Source organism: Poecilia formosa, unplaced genomic scaffold (assembly GCF_000485575.1).
Source record: "Poecilia formosa unplaced genomic scaffold, Poecilia_formosa-5.1.2 Scaffold362, whole genome shotgun sequence".
Taxonomy (NCBI): Eukaryota; Metazoa; Chordata; class Actinopteri; order Cyprinodontiformes; family Poeciliidae; genus Poecilia; species Poecilia formosa.
In genome coordinates, this window is record NW_006800301.1 from 474,994 (window position 1) to 499,610 (window position 24,617).

Sequence of the window (24,617 nt, forward strand, 5' to 3'; positions counted from 1 at the left end):
TTGGGAAAAAAAAAAAAAAAAAAAAAAAAACTTAGTCCCAGGTCTTCATTTAATTACTTTCCCTTTCAATAATCCTGATAACCCATAGCAGAATTAAATTACTTTTTCCACTTTCCCATTTTGAATCCAGGGAGCGTAGTTCAGCAGTGAAAATGCATACCTAATAGAAAGCATTTTCAATGACAACCTGAGAAGTTTCATTGGCGTTCCTGAACTTTCACAGTGTGCAGATCCTGTTTGGTCAGATTCAATTTTTTTCCCTATAACTTTTGGTGAACAGCTGTTTTGACTGATTACCCTTTTGCCTAAGTTGAAACCCAAGAAATGCTTCCCTGAATTTCAATCCCAGGACAATTATAATTCAATTCACTATGTAGCATATGCCAGCTCTTCATTACACCAATGTGCCACCCCGATTTCCCAGATGAAGACCACTCAAATTCAAGTTGCCATGTAACTAACACATTCTGTGCTTTCCTCCAACACTAGGCCTTTTACGCTTTTCACCATTTTACTGCTGCCAATAACTTCTGCTACAATCATTGCAGGCACAAATAGTTTTCCCTCTTCAGCAAAACTAGAAGCAAACCAAGTGAGTTCTGTGTAGGCTGTTCTTTAAATGACATGGTGAGAAGCAAAGTCAAGCTATCTGAATTATGTAGGACTGTTTGAACATTCAAAGCAGATCTTGCTGGCTTGCATTAACTTTAAAGCCAGAAAGTTCAGATCCATTTATTTTCTCGTCAGGCTTAGCATGTATATCAGAAATCCGGATTTTACAGAAACACAGTGCATGGGAAGATAAAGACACCTCACTGTTAAAGAACTGGATGAAATGTAAAGAGGGTCAAAGGTTTAATAGGTGGAGTGCTTAAGAAATGATAAAACAAAGCCTGTTTAGTCTTAATACAGTGATGGGAAGTCATCTGAGAGATCAAAGTATTACAATTTCTGAGTTGTGTCTGCAGTGTCTCATTTTCATCATTTTACAATATAAATAACAGCTGACTGAATATTTGAGCTGAAATGTTTCCTCAAATGATTCCTGGATTACGAATAGTCCAAGGGAAAATGTCTAAACCAATGCATTGACTTTCTAGCAGTGACATATTTCAAGTGGACAATTAAGACCCATAATATTCTTTCAATTAAATGCAAGTGTTAGAATTGATTTTATTGTATTACTAGCTTACGATGGCCTTAGCTTGCTCTATTTGTCAGATTTGTTTTTGTCCTTAGGCCTTCCAGACCCCTTAGGTCTTCTGGAGAGCATGCTTTGTTTATACTTAAAGTGACAACCAAAACACAGGGTGAGGCATATTTTTCTTACCATGGCCTTTAGCTGTGTAACATCCCTCCTGAGAACCAGAGAGCAACAGAGAGGATGTTTTTAAAAGCAAACTAAAGATGCACCTCTTCAGTCTGCAGTTGGTGCAGATATATTGTGTATTCTTGGTTATTATTTCTGTCAGACTAGGCCTAGTATGTTTCAAAACTAGGCCTAGTATCCTCTTTTTTTGTAAATTAAAATGTGGTCACCCTAATTTAATGCACGAGTCAAAAGATGTCATGAAGAGGAAAAAAAAAACACACGAAGTCGCAAGACCAGCCAAATTATGAAAAAAAAAAAAAACATACAGTTAGAAAAATACAGTATGTAAATACTCAGGGCAATATTTGATTTGCGTACTTGATTACCAAACAAGCTGATAACTGCAAACCTCCTGAATAACACCCAGCTTAACTGCCTCCTGACTTACTGGTGAGTTATCAGGACCAGCCTGAACCAATTCACCTGTCGGGAGCCTCAACAGGGGCAGGCAGAGCCTACAGAGGCTTCGAATTTCTTGGCATCCATGGTGGCCAATGATCCAGTTGACACCTGGTCATTCTTCTTCCCTCTAAACTTTTTCATTTGTCATTTGGACAATCATACTAAAGTTTTGCTGACCACCAAAACTAGGACAATTGCAGACCTGTCTGAACCAGTCTGGTACAGTCTTAGTCTTGAAAGCATTAGCCACATTGTTTTACAAAGCCATAAGGGAAAAGCATATTGCCCAGTTTCATTAATTTAATTTAGATTTTTCATTCCGTCTCTCAACATTTATACAAACAGTAAAAACTGGTTTTCTAAGTCCACAGTTTATTTCTGAGAATAGCTAGACGCTCAGGCAGGTAGCTATTAGAACTGATAAATTATGCAACAGCGATATCACGCTGACTGTCAACAGCTAGAAATAATTTGTTGTTGCGTAGCAGTACATTTGAGTCAGAAACATTTCTATACATAACTATGTGTATGTGCTCCCATCAGTTGGCGGTTCCTTAAGTGCGAGTCATTTTTATGATTGTTGTAGGTAATCGAGCTTCAAAATTCAGTTTTCGACTTTGATATGTGTGATTCAAGCGTGTATGCATTTATTAGATGGTCCAACTAGACGTTTAAAACTGTCTCCTTGGGGGGCCATTCTGATTGCTCATGATAAAGACAAATGAGCTGACAGCAAAGAGCTTTGCTCAAACCACTTGACAATTCGCACATCTCCATCAGCGCCCTCCCTCTTAAACACACACAAACACACGCACACACGCACACGTGCATAAATGGCATGTTTGACTTGTGCTAATCATGGGAACAGACTAAGGTGGGCTTGGATGAAAGTCCAATTAGAGGAGGCAGTTAAAAGGTGTTTAAGAATAATGACAGCAATACAGAATGCTCTGCCTGTTTTTCCACAAATTCTCTTTCTTCCTTTTACTATTTTTACTTGCAGAATAAATCGATATTTGCATTTATCAGGAATCTTAAGATATTCTGCTCCTCTGTCCCAGTCACACAGCAACATGAAGGACTTTGACTAACTAGATGAGGGTTTGAAAATTGATGATGAGTCTACTAGATTGTACAAAAGCTAGAAAAAGAATCCAACTTTCTTTTTAATCTCTATATTATAGCCTCTTCATTACACTGTGGCAACCTTGGATTCAGTATTCAGTACAAATGCATTTGTCCCACATAAAAACTCCTCTGTTTGCAGATCCCTGGTTAGTTATAAGACCAAAGATAGTCTATAACTAATTTTTTACACCATTCTTTGGACCTACAGTTTCCCTTTATTGAAAACAAAGAGGATGATATTACTGTCTGTTTTATTAATAACATGATGAAAAATCTCTACTTGCCAGGTGTCTGAACAGCATCCTCACCCACTCAAAGAAAACTGATCACGGCCTGCAGTGTCTGTAAATTACAAATCTACTTTCACTGGCAAGGAAAAAAAAATAAATAAAGGGGCTTATTCATAAGCATGTAACAGTTTACAAAAAGGAAAATAACAGAGGTTGAATCTCTGTCAAATGAATAGTGTCTTACAATAGTGTAAATTACTAAATCTTCACATGCAACATTTGTCAGAGCTATATAAATAGTAAACTCTGTCTATTGTGGTTCATAAGCTGTAAATTAATTATACTTATGGATAATTCATCTGAAGAAATGTTTTTGGGTTTTTTCTTTTGGAGTGCCATGGTGGCCCACTTGAGAGGCAGGCCAGCAGCCTAGGAGAAGGGATGGTTCGGTGATTTTCTTTTTTTTTTTTTTTCTTTTTTGTAAATGGTCTTTTGTCCAGTTTCTTTGCAATCTTGTGTTTTATAATGAAATACAAAACCTTTTCCCCAACATCTGTCTGTTTAAAATGGGAGGCAAAATGTTTTAAAGGACTTGCCTAAACATAGATTTAGAAAAATTGGTCAAATTTGATCCATGTACCTAAAAAGGAGGTAATATAAGAAAGAACTCGTATTCTAAAATCCTAATTTAATGTGAAAAACCTCCAGGGAAATGATGGTGTAAATTAGCTTCATGCACCAATCTATCCTGTCAGTTTACATCAGTTTCTTTAACCGTTTCCTTTTCTTAAATGGTCCTGAAAACACATTGCATCAAACAGTATTAAATATTATCTTTACAATTCAACATCAAGTGGTATCTTTTGTCAAAATGTGTATCATTGCAAAGAGGAAATTGCAAGGGGAAGGTAGATAGGGAATCTCCCAAAAAAGGCCAGAAACACACACCCAAACACACTCATACACAGATAAAAGTGATTGCTCACTCTGCTCAACCCTGACCTCCACAGTAATATCTGGTCTTTTTTTCCGCCCACTTTCTCACCATGGAGACGTCAATCACAGAGTTGCATGGCGAGAATTTTAGTGGATACATTGCAGAGCTACTGCTTTAACTGCGTACTGTGAACAGATGCCAGGGTAGGCAATTCTTGTATCGAATGCAAAGTCATTGCTGATAGGAATCATCGAGCCTCCTGTCTGGGACTTTGAGAACAACTTCTACATGCTTTGAAAGGATTGGGGATTTTTGTTGCTTTGAAAAAATGATCCAATAAAATTAAAATACAGTGAACCGATATCCTTTTTTTTTTTTCTTGTGGCTTAAGATTTTTTTGATGACCCACCTCCCTGCTGGTATAAGAAGTAGTAAGAAGAAAAGTGTCTTTAGGGGGTTTTGCACTGTACTGAACATCTATCTTTTACTTTAATTTCCTCTCACCTACAGTGTAAGACCCCTTTTTTCCAGATAACTGCACACAGACTTGCAAACAGGCACAGCAAATTAATCATTAAAACCATGCGTAAGCATCTTTTTTTACCATTAGCATTTGTTATGCCCTCACTAATATTTGCATGGTGGCTAACTAGTTACCCTATCTCACCCTGTTCTCTTCATGTACCAGGAGGATAATGGTGCTGTTATTACTGCATCTCCACATCCTCTCATTTACTCCAAACAATCTTCCCTGTAGTTTGCACAGTAAAGTACTAAAATGGTAGAGATTGCCAGGGGCAGCATAGTTTTTGCAATTAACCTCCAGAACTGCAAAGTAAGGAGAATTAGACTAGGCTTCAGCTTTAATTACAAAACAGCAGGGAGCTGCACCACACATGAGCAGACAATATACAAACACATTTATAAACACACACTCCAAAGCATGTATGTGTTTTTATGTATGAATTAGGAAATAGCCTCAAAAAAGCATATGTGCAGTAGTTGTATTATAATAAAATAGCTACATGTATGGAATAACACAGATTCTGCATGCATAGAAGTCAAAAATGGTTTAAGCAATATTTTCATTAAGAATAACATCTCAAATAATCCACATAAGCAAAAATGATAAGTCTGTAAATTAAACTAACTGTAGCAAAGTGAAACAACGCTCTTTTGCAAACTCTCATCTACAGTATTTCTAGCAGTTTGAGTCAACTGATAGGCTATTCAAATACCTTTATTTATCTATTTCTCTTCTGAAATCAATATGGAATTTCCTCTATTGCGTGTTGGAGATTTTTATCTTGTTGAAAATTTTTTTGTGTAGTTTTGTGTTTTAGTAAGACTGTCTCCGTAGAGTTCTCAATTTATTAAGTTATATGACATCACTATATGGAGAAAAACAACAGCACACCATGATGTTCTCTCTTCTAAACCTGTGGGACTGTGTTTTTTGGGTGATGCACATTGTCACAACTTGCTTTCACATTGCACTCTTTTGCAAGAGAACTACATTTTGTAAACAAAACCACGCAGGTAACAATCATTACTCCCACTCGACAGAAATTATGGAAGTGGGAAAGAGATTAGACCCACAAAGTACACAAACAAGGAAGTATTTATGATTTTTTTAACGGTGTCAGTATGTTGCAAGTTGAATGAGACGATGTTCTGCGTGTCCTGATGCACAACATGCTGCCTGTAGCATCGCCAAGCAGAAAATGGTGGTTCAGATACGATTTCAGTTCAGTCAGAACATACGATGGTAGCGTTAGCAACACTGAAGGTCTAATTTTGATCATAATGTCCAGCAAAGGTGGCTCATAAAGCCAAAGCAACTTATATTTTCTGTAGTTGATTTGGATTAATGTTGGTTTGTGTTCACACCAGAAGTGAACTGCACTAGAGTTTGCACAGAAGCAGACTGAGATCACCTCGAAAAGTGGGTCTCAGTCCGGATGTTTGGTCCGCACCAGGATTGCCTTGAGAGTATTCACAACTCTACAAAAGGAGCGGACCAACAAGGGAGACAAACTTTGGTCTGTTTAAAGTGTACTAAATATGCCAGGTATGAATACACTCTTAGTCTTTCCCTGCTCATTACTCTTCTTCAGTTGTTCAGACTTCCCCTAACTAGACTGACTTCGTTTCGTTGTCGCTAATCAAACCTCCTCTGTATTTAACCTGACCGGTTCTCTTTGTTCCTTGTTTGATTCTTCGATTATATCCTGACCCGTTTCTTGTCTTGTTCATGCTTGTAGATTTTTATCATCATTAAATCGTTCCATCTCCATGCTGCTGCCCAACGACTGTTTGTATTGTAATCAACACTAAATACCTGTTGCTATTTAATCACTTTTTTCCATCCCTTAATTTGTTTGAAACCCAATTCCCTACATTTGTATTGATAGTATGCTCAACATGTAATATATTTAAAATTTTATTTTTAATGTTTTCTTGTCATTGATGTGTGGCATGTTTTATGTATTTTTTTCTTAGTTAAGATGGCTTCAAATATAGATGTAATCCAATTTAAAATGTCTAAGTAATTAAATAATTTCAAACAGAAAACTCTAGAAATGACAGTTAATGCAGTCATTTGTCAACTTATAAAAAAAATGTTCAGAGAAACATGATTGACGCCCAAATATTTGATGCGCAAATGATAACATTGCAGACTTTTCACAAATATCACTATGCCTATTTCATGTTTTGATTAAAGTCCTGGCTAGTGATATCTCAGCATCTTTCAAGGTTGTGAGACACATAAATATTAATAAATGCAGGCTCACGGCATTCTCTTTGCTCTTGTTGCATTATGAATGACATCACAAAACATTAGGTAGCTGGGTAATGATAAGAGAACAGTACTGTTGGCTTGATGAGTTATGCATGAAAGGACTTCTTTCAACCCTTACTCAGTTTCAGTTGCAGTAAAGCTTGTTTGCTCAAAGCTGTTTCATGTGTGCCATTGTGAGACCTTTTGTGTGGGCCGTTTTGACATCGCAAACTTCAATTTCACAAATCTGAAATCCATTACTCGGTGCTTATTTTTGCTTGTGCCAAGACACTTTTGCCTGGGGATGCCTGTAAGTGGTTTCGTCACATACTACCGTGTTTTGTTTTTTTTTTGCATGTTTTTGTTTACTCTGAATGCAGGAATTTATGAATCGGCACTCACCCCTTTACTATTGCTCATTCAAATGTATTCATATGGTGATGTTGGATATGAGGAACACGAGGAAGAAGGCAGCTGGAGCTGCTGATACTAACAGCATGTGGGAAAAGATGTTTTTTTCCTAAAGGATTTATTTTTAGCAACGTCTAAAAAGAAATTGTCAGACAGCATTTATTTCTTCAAACAGCAAAATTATTTTCACATTGAGCAAAGAAAAGCGATTTACTCTTATTTGGTTTTCCTAAAGGCATACATGGAAACATAACTACGTGAGCTAGCACTCTCATTATTTCTCACACTAGAGAGGTCAAAGTTTCACATAAAAATTATTCTTTGACATAAAAACCATGCTGCACAGAAACCATGATGACATCAAATGCAATTCTAAGGTAAAATGCAATCAAACAAGGCTTTCATTTACAACATATTCAAAATGTGACTCTCCTGTATCTATTACTCAGTATCTGGAAAAGACTGCAGCAATGATAAGGACAGGGTTATGAAATCTTGTTCGTGTTTTTTAATGGCTGTGCAGCAGTGTGGTATCTAATAGGCCATTAAAAACCTTGTTCTACTTTTGAAAACATTCTTCTTGGATCATCGAGAAAATGCAGTTATGAAACAGCCTACTTACACCCATGCAAAGCCACGATTCCTTTAGTAGAGTGATCTAATTTTCTAAATCAGAACAAAAGAAACATGTAGAGAAATCCTGAATGGTAATAGGTCACGCTGATAATTGGAGAAAGCAATTTTATCATTCTTGCTGGAGAACTGAGTTTGTCCTCAGTGATACAACATGCTCAAAAACTGATGGTAAAAACTACATTACTTTCTGAATGCCTTGCAGAAGGATTATTTATATTGCCTCTACTTCAAATTTTACCAAGTTGCAACAGACTAATTTGATGAAATAACAATTAAGCCAAAACTATACAAAAAATATCTAGCTTGCAATTAGATATATAAAAATAATTGTTTTGTTTTTTTACCAAGAGCTCCTCAAGTGACAGTTTTAGTTTCACATAGTTTAAATTTTGTACAAGAAATCTCATACTAAGTGCTTTTTTCAATCCAATTATTAATTGGTAAATCCAAAAAATAAACCACAGATTAGCTCTTGACTTTACTGATGGTAAGTCGAGCAGAAAGTACAGAGATTTTAACATCTTGATCATAGAAGTATTTCTTTTAGCTGCAGATGCATCCTTTGCAACAAATGATAAACTGTTCAGCAAGGAAATGATGTTACTGTATTTTAGTCTGAAAACACAATTTTATTACCTAAAAAAAATTACTGAATTGTTTATTTACATATTTCCATGTATTTACAATACTGTATAAAAAGGCTTAAGTGGTAAAATGACAAATCTGCAGAAAGTGCCAATTTTTTTGGTTTAATAATTACAATAGTCGAATACTAAAATAATTATTAGTTTTATGTAATAGTGCACCACAAAGAGCGGCATAATTTTGAATCTGAAGGAAATAAATACATGAATTTAAACAACACATTTTAGTCTGTGTTGAATTTAATTTTAGTTAAATTCAACACATGTTGAATTTAAACAACAAATGTGTACATGGCAAAATGCTTGTTGACCAATATGTTGGACTTCCAGTGTTATATTTTTACCAAAGGTAACTGGTTTCCTTAAAAAATTATTTTATACAGTCAGTGAGTGGGAGAGCATTCATGCACTTGTCCCCATGTTAGCTGACCTTCGTTTAACAGCACTCATTTTGCATTTGACAGTAACAAAGTCTAAGTCTATGTAGGCCAGAGAACAGTTGGTGGTACACGATTATTACAACAGTAAAAAATGATGGCGAGGTGATAATTGCTGCTGTAACCAGAGTCTGTAATGACATGGTGTCTGTGTATGTGTGACCATGCTTTATGGGCCGAGTCGGGTTCACTTGCCTCTTCAACACTTTGACTAACATCCAGGACAAATGGTTCTAAATGTCACAAACCTGAATGATGACCAAGTTTCTTAAGCTGGTAATATCAACAAGGCAAGCATAGACAGGTACAGAAGAGAAACAGCACAAACAAACTGCAATTAATTGAACATACACTCCACAGTCAAAAAAAAAAATGAACCGGTGGACCTCCTTCACACTGAATAATGGCAGACGTTGTCCATGGGTTAATCTTATGCAAACATTTAATTTACTTAAAAGTACAACACTTATGAAGTTAATACTGATTTTGATGATTCTTGTGAATTAAGAAACTTTATGAAACCAAGTTTTAACATTTGTTGAAGAGCAAAAATAACCACGTGGTTAGAGATGAACAGCACAAAGTGTCACTTTCACCTCTGTTTGTAGACTGACCTAACAGCAGAGCGCTTCATCGCAGTTTCTGTCCACTTCAATGACAAAGAGTGGCAAGTAAAGTCTCCAGTCCTCATCAGAAACAGTGTATGAACATCTCTCTTTTTGGGGGGGATTAAGTTTCACATTTAATTATTTTCATTTTTCTGTTCAGTAACCCAATAGGTTCCTGTTTTGTCATATTTTATAAATATGTCACATTTTAATGAGAGAACAGTACAAGTTTCTGTTAATTGGTCAGTATGAAACAAAAATTGTTACAACATAATGAAGTGCTTATTTTTTTTAAATTCAGCTTATGAAAACTTTATGTCTTCATGAAATGGAAAGATGGTCTCTTCATACAAAAGCAAAATTTTAGAAAATTTTATCAGTTAGACATCAGTTGGTCAATAACTTGCAACCCTAATTGAAGTCCAGTAAAACTTTAGGAGAAATGCCAAAAGGCATGTCTTTAATTATTAACTAGTCTTCATATTATCGCAAGTAAATTTAATCTGATTCAAAAACAAAAAATGCAAATATTTTCAGAGATATCAGCTTATAGTAGCGCTGACAGAGGAAATTAATGATCACTGTTTTGATATGGGAGCTTATTCTGTATGAGTGAGGGTGAAAATGTTTATAAAACTCCTATATGTGGGAAAATGTTGATGCATCTGTTTATAATTAACTTGTTAATACGCATAACTAGTGTGTGTGTGTGTGTGTGTGTGTGTGTGTCCAAGCATGTGCATAATTGTGTAACCACAAATGTGAGGGTGTGGGAATGTGGCTTAATTTTGCTCACTCGTTATAGTAGGACACATCCACATTTGGCATTTACCTTTGACCTCTGCTCTGCTGCAAGCACAATTACTGAAAGGCCAGGTTCTTCAGCTAATGTCCATCACATCCACTCCCCCTCATCTCCTCACTACATCACACTCACTGGTGGTTGGAGCAAAATGCAAAAAGCAGAAAGCCAGTTTGACATGTAATTAATAAGGTGAAGATATATCTTTCCAGAACTTCACACTCCTCTTTCAAAGATTCTTTTTAATGAACAAACTTTTGGTGTCGTTTAAATTTAGGGGTAGGGAGGGTTGCTGGTGTCCATCTCCAGCTAATGTTCCGGGCGAGAGGTGGGGTCACCCTGGACAGGTCACCAGTCTGTTGCAAGGCAACACAGAGACATACAACCATGCACACACACTCACACCTAGGGACAATTTAGAGAAACCAATTGACCTGACAGTCATGTTTTTGGACAATGGGAAGAAACTGGAGTAACCATGCATGCACAGGGAATGCAGAAAGACCAGGGCCAGGAATTGAACCCAGAACCTTCTTGCTGCAAGGCAACAGCTCTACCAACTGCACCACTGTGCAGCCCTAAATTTAGATCATCTGGGATTCAATTCCTCTGCACTTTATGTAGGAGATTAACAAACATTTCTAAGTTCAGTGAACAAGTTAACGATAAAAAAAAGATGGAGAAAAAGAACAAGGGATGTGAAAGAGCATAAAGACAGTGGGGAAGAAAATCCTGATTAGGGGCAGTCACAGGTCACTTTCCTGCCTGTCCCTTTGCCTGTCATCTTCTTTATATTTCTCCCTTTTCCCCCTCCTCCCTCCCTTCATCTGCCAGTAACGGAGCTCTTCTACCGAAAAGAAGGGATATAAAGATTAAGAGTAAATTACACTGAGTCCTTCTCTTTGACAAGACAAGAAAGTGGAAAGTTGAAACTTCAAACAACTTTTCAAAAGATGGAGACTGGGGTCAAAGGGTAAGGCTGGACAAGAGAAGAATGGACAGACGCGCAGAGAGAAAAAGACATCTGGGATTTGGGGCTACCAAAGTATGGAGGGACCAAGAAAGGAGTGGATTAAACAAAATACAAGATCTCTCAGTTAACCCTGCACCAAAAGAGGAAGCAGAAAAGTGCCGTCCTTAATATAAACGACACGAGGGAGACAAGATGAAAGCAAAGTTCGCAAGCAGAAGAACTGACAGGTGGAAACCGAAGGACTGCTGGATTAAAAATGTATTTTAATCATCATGACATCAAAGTTTAAACAACAATTTCTATTCTTAATAGAATATATAAATATTTAGACTTAGTCTGTGGTTATCACCCACTCTGCGGATCATGTTATTTTTTTAGACTTTTTTATTATTATTATTTTTGAAGAAAGTGGCTCTAATAAGTTACTTTTTCACTTTAACCAAATATTATTTATCTAAAAGGATCTTGGTGTCCATTTGAGTTTTAAAAATGGACTTAAAATGGCTTTCAGTTCTTTAAAAATCTTTTATAGGAACACAAAATGTTGTCGTTTTTGATTCTCGCATGAAAAACGAGAATTGTCTTGAAGCACAAATCTGGGGAAGGATACAGAAGGTGCTGCTTTAAAGGTCCCAATGAGCTCAGTGACATCCATCATTCATAAATGGATGACGTTTAGAATCACCAGACCGCTGGCTGTCTAAGCTGAGCGACTGGGGAAAACCGATCGTCACTCTGTCAGAGCTCCAGGCCTGGGTGGTTCCAGTTTCCAGACCAAATCCATTTCTTAATAAAAGACGTTTGACTGTCTGAAGTTTGCCAAAGCATCTGAAGGACACTCAGATCATGAGAAGGTCTGATGAGACACAGATTGAACTCATTAGTGTGAATGCTAGGTGGGATGTTTGAATGAAACCAGGCACAGATCATCACCAGGCCAACACCACTCCTACAGTGAAGCACGGTGGTGGCAGCAGGAACTGGGAAACTAATCAGGATAAAGGTAAAAACCAATGCAGCAATGTGCAGAAACATCCTAAACCAATCAATAGCTGACTACTTATGTCTGATTATGGCAACACAGAGAAATAAGATGAAAGCAGTAGTTATAGCAGTAACTGCTATAGTTTTGCCTAATTTTAGTTATGAAAAACTAAAATTATGTTCAAAAATAAGCAAGAGAGATTGTGGGAAGTCAAGTGCAGTCATGCAGATAAAATTATGTTCGCTGGGAAATGACCAACTTTTGATGCATTTAGAGGTCACACAGTACATTGCAGCCCTTCCAAGTTGAGCATAAACACAGCTGCAGAAGTTTGTGTGTGGTTTCGTCCGCATTCAGGCATCTGTTTATGCATCACATCGATGCAGCAAACACATAATAGGACATAAGCTGTGCTGTCAACAGGCTCAACAGGGAGCTTTTTCTGAGGTGACTCGGGATCTGCCTACGAAAATCTAAAACCTGTGTTTTATAGGCATCAAATACATGCAGGTCTTTGATGGTGGAGCCACAGCTGCACAAAAACATATGCCACTGCATGCCAGCACACAAATCTACACACGACCCAAAACACAAACATGGAGCTCATCTGCTCGAGCCTTTGCAGCTGCAGTCTAAACTGCACGCTGTCAGAGAACTAGTTCAAAGAAAACTTTAGTTTTTGTAAGTTGTCATGCTCAGACATATGCATGCTAGTATTTGACATCCATTCAGGCCACTTAGCTTAAAAAACGCTTTACCCAAAGGGGAATTGATTTATGCTGTAAAAGCAATAAGTTAATATGGACATATTATGCATTTAAATCCTTCCTTTTCACATGTAAATCATATTGATATAAAATAGAAGTTTCATGCTCTGGTGTGAATTCTTTGTTATTGTAGCTCCACAGATCCCTCATTTACCCCTTTTCTATTAGTAAGAAGCCTTGTTTAGAAGTTCCATAGCAGATGCAATGACAAAATAGCCAATAAAACGTAGTAGGGAGTAGAGAAAACTTGACAGAGAGAAAAATATAACCCAAAAAGAATATAAAGATATTTTCACAGCAACCAGGTGGAGCATTTTTACAGACAAAAACACAAGTGGCTCTTCATATAAAGCACAAAAGTGGAGCAGCAAAGTGAAAAGAAAAAGAGCAAAGAGTGGTGCGTATTCAGGCGTACACGTTACCAAAACTGGACACTTATTTAACAAACTAATTACCTGACCAGAAGGGTCAATGAAATAACTAAGTCACCAGATTTAAGATGAGATTATTTGCATACCGTCTCTATGTATGAAAGCTGCAATAATTAATGAAATAAACAAAGCCAAGTTTTATTCCATTATCATGGACAGAACGCAAGATGCCCCAAAGACAAACCAGCTGAGCCGGTGCACCGTTGCGTAACTGCCGTTAAGAATGACATGGATGTTGCAACAGATATGCAAATCAATGAAGTGCTTTTGAAGCAACTGGGAGCTCATCAGCATCAGAGCTTGAAAACCATATCCTGCACTCTACAGAGAAAAACGGAATAGATCTGTCAAAATACCGCGGACAGAACTATGATGCAGCCGCCACCATGAGTAGTGCGTATTCAGGCGTACAGGCAAGAATAACAGAGACCAAGCCCCTTGCCCGTTATGTTCATTGAGTTGCTCATGACATCAACCTTGCTCTTAAAGTCTCTGTAAAAAATGTCTGTGGAGTGAAGCAGTTCTATGACATTGTAGAGAACCTGTGCAACTTTTTTGGTCACAGTATCAAACGGTAGGTGCTCCTCAGTGCATTTATGGCGCCAGAGAACTGTCATATTAAAACCCCTCTGTCCCACTTGCTGGTCTTCTCGACATGATGCTCTATTTGCATTAAGGCACATATATAGAGATTATACAAAAGCTCTCGACAAAATATCCTTGACCTGTGACAAAACAGAAGAGAGTAACAAAGCATGTGCGCTCAAGAATGCCATAAGCAAATTTTCTTTCATTTTTTTGGTCAACATGCAAACCAAGATTCTTGAGTGCATAAACGCTGCCACACTTTTACTGCACACTAAGAATACAGATATTCTGAAAGCATATACTCTTCTGCACAAACGCCATCAGCGTTTCGATGGAGTTTAAGGAGCAATTTGATGAGGCCGAGTCTGCCACTCTTGCTGTAGCTACAAAATGGGCAAAGTCAAGCAGAGTTTGAAACGACCAGGGCCAGAAAAGTTAAGCGTCACTTTGATGAGCTTTCTGAAGACAGCCTCGCTGACGCAGATAGCAACTTTTAGGTACACATTTTCAATACCTGTCCTGATATCATCATCCAGCAACTGACCTAAAGAATATGTTTGAGGCAATTCACCCCATCACACTCCTCTACAAGCAGGAGATGATGAGTTACACCAAGTTGCCAAGTAGAGAGCACTATAGACAGGACATCTCCCCCAGCGTCCCTGGCCAGCTGTTTTGTTTTAGAACCTTATTAAGGAATATTTATTGGAGGTGGTGAGGAATTGCTACATTTTTTTTTACAATTCTTTACTAAATAGCTATGAAAACTAATGGCCAGGAACTTTTGGATGAAAATTGCAGAGCTGTTCATAGTGGAGGCTTTCTGCAGAAAGGTATGGCACTATCTCCATGACCACTTCGTAACAGCAAAACGGAGGACGCCAGGAGGGAGTAATTCCGTCTAAGCATGTGATACACAGTGGAGAATGATGGGCCGGGTCACTCTCAGTGTAACATATTTATTTAGAATAAACTCTGTAAAACAGACAGCACAGCGGGTTATAGCAGCTGCTCGTAATGTCTGCTCTAAGCAGCTTCCTCAGCAATAGCCAACTTCCTCTTAAGAGCACAATACATTTTCACCGTAAAACACAATTATCAGAGTAGCATAACAGTTTACAGTTCTCATCATTACCATTGGCATCACCGTCTGTATACTCCTGTGCATTAAACTTTCATTACCTGAACTCGAATAGAAAATAGAAATTAGGGTCCAACTTTAACTCAAAAATAGCTGCGAGGAAAACACAGGCCACAACTACAGCCAACCAACCGCGCCTGCACAAGAGCGCGAACCACGCAAATCATTAGATTAGCCTGCTGCTAACTCCGGCTCCACATTCGACTCGGCAGTTCGGTCCCACTGGTCCCAAGGCCTTGTGTGCCTCTCAGAGATTACTACCGTTAGCATCCATATATTATTTATCACTCAGCGTACCTGGAAAACAGAAACACAGCGCGTTATAGCAGCTGCTCGTAATGTCGGCTCTAAGCCGCTTCCTTAGCAATGGCCAACTTCTTCTGCCGGCCAGAGCGTCAACCACCTGCGCATATGGCGCTGAGCGCCCTCTGCTGGCGGAACTCATACACGTTTAACTACAATAGATTTTAACGTAGTTTCTCACTGCAAGTTACCTTATTATTACGGGGTGGGGGAGCTGCTATTTTCATTTAATTCTCTTTCATAGTACCACACGTGTATTGATATTTAAAACTTAATAAATGTGTAAAAGACACTTCAATGTCTCCAGGAATCTGGTGGCGTCCTTTGCACACCTATAGATTAAAGCAGAAATTATGAATGATCGTTAAGAATCGAAAATCAATTTTGAATCATCCCAGAAATCTGAAACCAATTGTGAGATAGTAAATGACTCTTTACCTAACTGCATTTTTTGACGTGCAGCAGCTAGTGTGTCGTGCTCCAAGACTAAGAACCAGTCAAGTGCAAACATAAAAGAGCCAATAGAAGATAGTGGAAAAATTGTGAATTGCTAGGAAGGCTTACATTTTAGTTACAGATAAGGTGAGAGGTCTTGGACTCAATATTTACCTGTAAATAAGGTCAGGTGTTCATTTTAATCTGGAATGTGCAAAGGTCTCGCAGTAGAGATTTTATTTTGTGTATACAGTTGTTTTACTTTTATTTTCTGAGGCTTTTAGACTGCAATACATTATCTCAAGTTAGAAGATGGGTGGAGAAGGTGCAGAACTGCTTTGCAGTCCCACACAAAGTAGGATACATGTTCTCCTCTATTTATTTATTCCTGTTACTCTTTAGTGCATGACACAGTGGTTGTCACTTATGGTTCTTTATTTGATTTGACCTGTCTTTTTCTATCTTTTCATTGTTTCAAATTGAATAAAACATTGACAGTCCGCTTTTCCAGAATTCCTTTCACAGTATTACCAGAGCGGCACGCTATGACTTTGTGGTAAATCCAGCTGAAAAGGAACGTAATCATATCACAACTGAGAAGCAAAGAGGGTTATTTGACAGTAGAAAGAGAGACTGAAAGGACAAAGCCAGACTCATTCCTGCTACAGGGAAAAAGCCAATTTAGCTCTTTCAAATGGCATGAAAAGAATGGAGAAGAGAAGCACAGATCTGTTCAATTTCATCTCACAGTCAGGACTGGACATGTGCAACATGGATTAGCAAGAATAATGAAATGTTTTAAAATAAAAAAAAAGTAAAAAGAGCCACTGTGCAAGACATATCTTTGAGAAGATTAAACAGAGAAGATGTAATCATATTAAAAGTATATTTTCTTCTACCATCAGTTTTTCAACCTGTAGCAGAAAATACAGTAATTTCTAAAGAAGTGATGATTGATAGTATTCATTTCTAAATTGCAGTGAGTCTCTTCTGTGAATTGAAAGACAAGTAGGTCATGAATAACATTTTTCATTCATAGTTTGAAAAAAAGGGAAAATTATAGGTTTACTGTGAAAAGTAGAAAGAAAATGAAAACTTAATGTGGCAAATGAAAGAAAGTTGTATACAGCAGTATGTGAATAGATACCTTCTTTAGCAATGACATTTTGTGGCTTACCATCCTTGTCACTGATGATGTCAGTGACTGTGCTGCATAACCGTCAGTCGTCTTTGGCATAAATGTGTAGTTCATCATATAACCTTTTTGCATTTTGATTATCTTTTATAAGGCAGACATATTTTATTCTGGCATACAGACAGGCCTTTAAACTGTACAGTCTATAGGTTCAAAAATACAGGTGGCATGACTCACTGATTGTGCCTTTAGTATATGTTCTGCTATACATAGTTAAGTGCATTTATACTGCATCAGGGTGATTTCAAATCTCCCTCCAGGTAACAACCAAGGCAGAAATGATTACTTAAATTAGACCTTTTAAGATAAAGGTAAAAAAAAAAAGGCTACCTTCTGTTATTTATGTGGTTTCTTATGCGGTATTTTTTTTTACTGCAAAGTGCTCTTAACTTCTGATTCTATTCATTTATTTTTAAGTGGTTTTCTAGGTCAAATCTCTTTACTCAGATGTAACTCTCCCTCAAGTAAAATCTTCTGCAATGCTGTCTGGAGGTGTTAGCGACCCTGTCTCCACCATCCTAACATTTCCTGCTTTGAATGGAAATAATTGCCATTTCTACAACATGCCACAGATTTTACACCTACTTGTCCCTCACCTTGAATCACAGAAGCAATTACCTTTACTAGAGTCACCAGTCAGCAATGATCTATCTGTACATACTGATTGCTCACTCAGTCACACCGAAAGTTTTTATATTTGTTACCGCTTTCTGTTTTTGATAACAGTTTATTTTGACATTCTCAGTGGTGGGAAGTAACGAAGTACACTTACTTCGTTACTGTACTTAAGTACAATTTTCGTGTATTTGTACATTACTTAAGTAGATTTAATAATGGATACTTTCTACTTTTACTCCACTCACTACATTTCTACAAAACTGTCGCATTACTCGTTACATCCAAGTCGCGTTGCGCTTTTTGTCCGTTAAAATGTGAAGTTCAGGGACTTAAAGTGGCGCCGTAAAATCCAAGTAATAACGTGACTTAAGTGTCTGTTGTCACCCATCGCCTCCACCTTTACTCGCACGCGGAGCTCCAGACATGCGCAGTGATTTCCTCTGAGCGGGAGAAGATGTCTGTCTAATTGTCACTAATATAATAGCGCTGCATAAATCATAAGATATGGCGACATGTAAAATAAGCAGCCTAATAGACTGTAGATATCTGCATTTGCCATAGTGCTAAGATGGTTTCCACTGTGTATATTAGTGCATAGGGAATATTTGGTGTGTGAACTAAATAGGCAGATATAACTGTTTTAAGAGGCAGCATTTAGTTGACTAAGCTTATGCAAATTAAAGCATAATTAAACTCTCTGAAGTCAAAACCCTGCCCATGACAAATTTTTAGGAAACTCCAACAAAGTGAGCGGAGCCATAATACATTGAGGGGCTAAAAGTGGGGAGTAGTGTAGGGGGTGAAGTGGGTCTGTGGTCAGGTCAAAATAAATATTGTTTCCAAATTGGCACTTTATTGCTGTATTTAGTGATTTTTTTTTTTACTGCTGCAGAAACTTTTTTTTCCCCCAAGAACGACAAATCTAGTGACTTTTTTTGTGTGTTACTAGGGACTTTATGGTGACAAGTGAAAGCGCCAATCGCAACTCTGCTGCTCAGTCCTGAGCGAGTGGCTGTCATGACCCCTCCTGCTTCATGAGCACTGCAGTCAGTCTTACGCAGTCGTCTGTCCTGCAACTTACTGCCAGCTGTCAGTGCAGAGAAGACCCATTCCACTCCATGTCCACAATGCAAATAAATCACAGACACAAAGCTGAGATGCTCACTAGTGAGTGGGTTCTACGGGTTGTTGGTTTTGAGGTGAAACTGCAAGATGGAGGTAGACAGAGGGCTGGAGAACCTGATGGAAAATGCTGCAGGACGATTTGAGGACAGACAGGTAGTCTAACAATGATGGCGGTGGAGCTTGAAGTTACCAGTCATGAGAATCTAAAGTGAGGGTCATGGTTGGTTCTGGTCCGACTTTGAGGGGTCAAGAGGTTTCACATGTAGGTCCCAGGAGATGCTCAGGGAGACCGTGGAGTGGGAGAAATACAAGAAGCTACACTGGGGCTCAAATAGTTTATAGGGAAAATACACAGACGTTCGCAAGGAGGGCTTGACATTAACAGAAGGGTAATGTCAAAGAGTGACTGGCAACCAGCTCCTTACATCCAGGGTGTAATGAGGCTGCTGGGTATGCAGAGAGTAAACGTGGATACCCAGCAAGTTTACCGCCGTACCTGCAAAGAATCAGCTTTAAGTCCTGCAGCTGGTTCACCTTGGTACCCTCTGGTGGCTACGTGATAGGAGTGTTAGGAGAGTCATGGAGCAAACACAACACACTGACAAATATTATAAGCCAAAGAGCTGGGCTCAATATGTTTTTCTTTCTTTGATTTCTGAAACCATCAAATAAAACCATTGTCTTATTTATTATGCTGTGCTACAAATCACAGTAAGTGTGACTATGCTCTCTGTTGTTTTGAAAGGATATTTACCAATTTAGTATGCAAGAAGAAGACTTTATTCACACCATATATCTGCAAAACTTTAAAAACATCAAATGGGTCTAAAACACAAAGGAGGGGGTTTACTGAAATAACCAATAGGATCAGATTAGATTTCTCTGCAGGCAAACAAGCACATGGGGTGCTGACCAACGTTGTCAGTTGTAAAGCTCTTAGCCGTCTTTTCACACTGTAAGGAGATCTAGTGGAGTTATGGTTTTGAGGATATTTTCTCAGCATGACTCCTGCTTGCTAAACCCCGCAAAAGAGCATGTTAAATGTTAACAAGTGAAAAGAAAGATGGGGATCTGCGAGGAGCTCTGAAAAAGAAATCTGTTCAGATGTGTAAACCTGGAAGAGATTGGTGAAACGTGCGTGAGAAACCGGTTTAATAAAAAAATATAATAAAACAATGAGATAACTGGAAAATAAAAAGAGCAAGACGGAGAGGGTGAAATGAAGGAAATAACAAAACATTAGAAGCGTGGCAGAGGATTGAGTGAAACAGCTTGAGGTAGATGTAGTTTTCTCCAATGGAAGACCCAAATGAGAAATTTCCACTTGTGCCCTAAGTCCCAGCCTCATTAAAACATATCACTACTCTTGTCATGTGGGCATCCAGCAGGAGCATGTCTGTGACCCATTCTGGTTAGTGACCATTAAAAAATACTAAACTAGAAGAAACAGGGGGATAAAGATAAGAGGGGTAGGAGGAACAGAAAGAACAGAAGATGTAGAAAGGATGTTTAGGCAAGCAGTCGAGAGAGAAAGGAACCTTAATTTTACTGCCTCACTTCATCTCTCAGCCACCCTTAGTCTCCCTGTTTCTTCCCCTCATCTTCTGCCATAGGGGGTAATGTAGCATGAAATATGTACTTAAGGCCAAACTCAGGTGACACCATAAAAAGAGTACTTGACAGTCTGGGTTTTTCTGTGTCTGTGTCTGCTTATGTGCACCCACATTACTGTACGTGTGCTTGAGCACATTGTATAACTGTAGCATAAGCTTTATTTCTGTATATATTTAGCATAAAATTAGGTTCTGTACGAGTGCATGCACATATTGTTTTCCCTGTATGTGTATGTAAGGAGAGGTGTGAGCTGACCAAAACATGTCCACACACTTAAATGTGGGAATTATGTATTTCCCAGGCTCATAGTGGCATTTTACTGCACAATCAAGTCACTATGTTACCTTGAATTGTTATAAAAGGGCTTTAAGTATGAAACATAACTTCGCAATTTGACACCTTGAAATTGTTCTCTGACTCTTTAAAAAGTTTCTACTCTTTCCAACACTCCGTCTTCTGCACGTCACAATACCAATGGTCCTCCATTATCCCTAGAACTGTTGTTAGGAGTGTTGGGCTAGGAAAAGCTCAGCAGACACAGTTTTACCAGGCGTTTGTTAACTCAGGCTGGTCTTAGTCTGGTGGAGCTTAAGTGTTTTAGACAGGTTAGTTTGAATATAGTCCAACGTCACTGTAAAAGCTTAGAAGTGCAACTTAATAGCGCTTCTGGAACAAGCAGTTCCCCTCCAAACCAGTTGGTGGCAGGAGTGATTATATGCCTAGATAGCCTATACATATATATTAACACAGGCATATACTTATTTGGTTCAAGAAAATATTTTCTTTTGTGAATTATTAGTAAAATATTAATGTTGTGCACAGAAAAGGCTCTGGATGCAATCAGTTATTAGCAACAGGTCTAGCCTGGCCACCTCTATGAAAAACCCTTGACTCTGCCACTGTCAATAAACACTTCAAAGTAACTTACTAATTTCAAAATGTGTGGTTTTGGAGCTAGTAATAAGCTGAATTGCCTTGCAAAAACAAGTAGTTGCACCAAGAAAAAAACATGGATTTAGGATTATGATTCAAACTGAACATTAGGCATAACTGTGTGCAAACCCATCCACAAGGAACATGACAGACTCGCATATAAAAGGGCCTTAACCTTTGTGTGTGCGAGGACTGAGGCAAATGTACGAGGACTGGGGCAAATGATACAAGTGCTACGGGTGTGTGGTCGATTGGACCCCATTTGTAAACACAAGGGTTAAAAAGAACTGACAGAGCCTTGTACACTTTAAGGAAGTAATGGCCTGTGGCTTGATCCACAAACTGTCATGTGAAAGATTTAAATAAGTAGGAAAGAAGAATATTTAAATCTGAGTCTTAGTGGGTTGATATTGTTAGTAAAAACAGCAAAGTTAAAGAACTGTAAGAATCCCTGCAAAGCATGGTTATCTGTCAAGTGATTACATGTTATCACTTCATGCAACAAAATAAAAACAAAAAAAAATATTTTCCTCCCACAAAACGCAACCTACCATTTCTGAAGGGTTTGATATGGTGGCAGGCCTGTATTCCTGTATTTGAGCTTTATGCTTAGGAAAAGATTGGTAGTTTCTATCTGCTTGAAATCTTTGTTCGTGTTCTGCAAGCCGCCTCTTGAAGTAGACACCACTGATTTTGTATATTCCTACATAAATTGCATCAGTAGTATCTGCCTACTTATGCACTTCTCTCCTCTTCGTCTGATCACATAACATAACAATGCTTTCCCTTCTCCCAACATCCATTTCCAGGAATCTCCACCTTTTAATCGGCAGCTGTCATTCATCTGCTTGATTATCAGTCCATCCACTAATTGAAAAGAATCATCTTCTGCCTCCCTCTGTCCCCTTTCTGATACAAAAATGACCTCTTAGTTCATTCAGTCAGTTCATTTTAGCACCAAGAGAAAACTTCAAATTAATTTTGATTCTGCTCTCATGTAAAATACATCCCAAGCATTAGACTTCACACTCTTCCTGCATTCCTAATCCTCTCCCACCATTTATCTGAGCCTAGTCCAACCTGGTAAGGAAACCGTAGAGGTGTGTTTTCTTTCCATATTTCTGCCTACTCTCCTGTTTTCTGATCAGTCTTGTGCTTCACTTCTCTAGGTATTTTATTTTACAAGTGTTCATACTGGAGATATTAATACTTTTGATCCACAGCATCTGTCTATCCTCTTATCTCTTTTACACAGCTCTCTAATTCTCATTCTTTAAGCTCTCTGTCCTTCCAGGTTAAATTCCTCTCTATCTAGATTTATATGTTCTGCTTTAATAGTTTCCAAGTATTTATATCAGTTTCTTACTAGACTTTTAAAAAAGTTCTTCTAGGAACTCTTGTGTCACTCAAATTGTCTAAAACTATTGACATCAAAATTGTTCTTTGTATTTCACTGTATACGACCACATGTCCACTGCAATAATAAACTTTTTAATAGACTTTGGAAAATCTATATTTTTCTGTCCTACACATTTTTTAATACATAAACATAAATGCAAAAGCAAAGCATACAATATTTTATTTTTCATTGTGTTTATTGAGAAAATATTCTGTCTGCATTGGCTTTCTGCAAGATAGATGAAATAAATTCCTAGGGATATGCACAATCTATTCAGCACAGACATTTCCATTGGAAAAGCTCCTTTTGGCTTGGCTGGCTTTGTATTTTTACTGCTAGCCAATTTGCTGATGGTTTTTTTTGGTGGCCACATCTTGTTTCCATTAATATCTTTATGACACTTCAATTTGCTTTTCCCACTCACGCGATCCTGCTTCCTAACTGGTGTCATACTGGCTGCTGCCTCAATCTGTGCCGCCTGCCAGACTGGCCACGATCTGGAAAATTCTATCTTGGAAAGAAAAATCGAAAAAGGACACCTGCACATGTGAAGTAAAGAATATATATGTACAGACAAAATGACATTCAGATATATTCTTGCACACATCACACACTCATACATGGAAATGAATTCTAACCCATTTGCAAACTTAGCTGCATCTTGTTAAGGTTTTCCTCAAAGAAAGACTTCCACACATAACGTAGAAAAAACTAAATGCCGTAATACCAAGTGTATGGACTTTGCATTGTTCTATTATTTCACAGGTCAAAAATAAAACTTGAACTTTGATAGTGTCATTTTTTCTGGTAACACTTCATTTGAAGGGGTGTGCATAAGACTGACATGACACTGTCATGAACATAAAGAAGTCTTTATGACTGTCTATGACAGTTGTCATGAAGTGTCATTCGGTAAATAATGACACTTTTAATGCAAAGTTGCTCTAAAAGTTGCATTAAAAGTCCATTAAAAATGCCAACTTTGCATTAAATTATTATAATTTACAAAATCATGCAAAGTTATTAGCAGCAAAAATGTTGTGGTAACACTCCCAGTAATGAAAATTGGATGTACATTGTAGATTGATTCAACTTTTGCATTAATTTTTGCACCCAATATTTGTACCCGACAATGACAAAGTGCTGTCCCCGCGTGTTTAAACTAAGGAAAGTTGATTCACAGTGTGTCAACTTTCTAGTGTCTACAGCACATAAACAGCGTCCGAGTTCAGTTTTCAATAAAGAAAAAGTCCAGCAAAGGTCATATGCAGACTCGGAGAGATGGATTATCCTTCAGTTAATTGTTATTTTTATGCTACTAAATACTGTCTCCTGTGTCTACAACAAGGATTTCTTCAATTGTATTGTTCATATTTCATAGATGGAATCACAGTAAGTGAAAGAAAGTCAGTCTTTGTAACAGAAGAATGTAACAATCTAATTTAAAAAGCTTTTTTTTTTAAAAAACAAAAAAAAAAAACATTTGGTTGGGTCGAGACAGAAAAAAATATCTAAAAGAGGTAAATATTGTTTTTCCCTCCTATCCTCTCAATGCACTTTACAAGACACAGATCCAGTTCATATTAAATTAATTAGAATCTAATTTGGTACACATTTAGTTAAACTCAGTATAATTAATTCCATTGTGAATTTATTTGATTATTTTCACTTCACTCTTTTTGGCTCTTGATATTTCAGGTTATGCTTTAGCTACAATAGCT

At 37.8% G+C, this 24,617-nt stretch overlaps 1 long non-coding RNA gene across 1 annotated transcript in view; it reads right to left on the reverse strand.

Annotated features, from left to right (window-relative positions):
- Positions 1-22,185, reverse strand: part of LOC107833320 (uncharacterized) — a 40,216-nt gene extending 18,031 nt beyond the window's left edge. The window contains exon 1 of the long non-coding RNA XR_001659044.1: positions 22,049-22,185. This is a non-coding gene — a long non-coding RNA (uncharacterized LOC107833320). The remainder of the gene's footprint in view (positions 1-22,048) is intronic.
- Between the last annotated feature and the right edge of the window lie 2,432 nt (positions 22,186-24,617).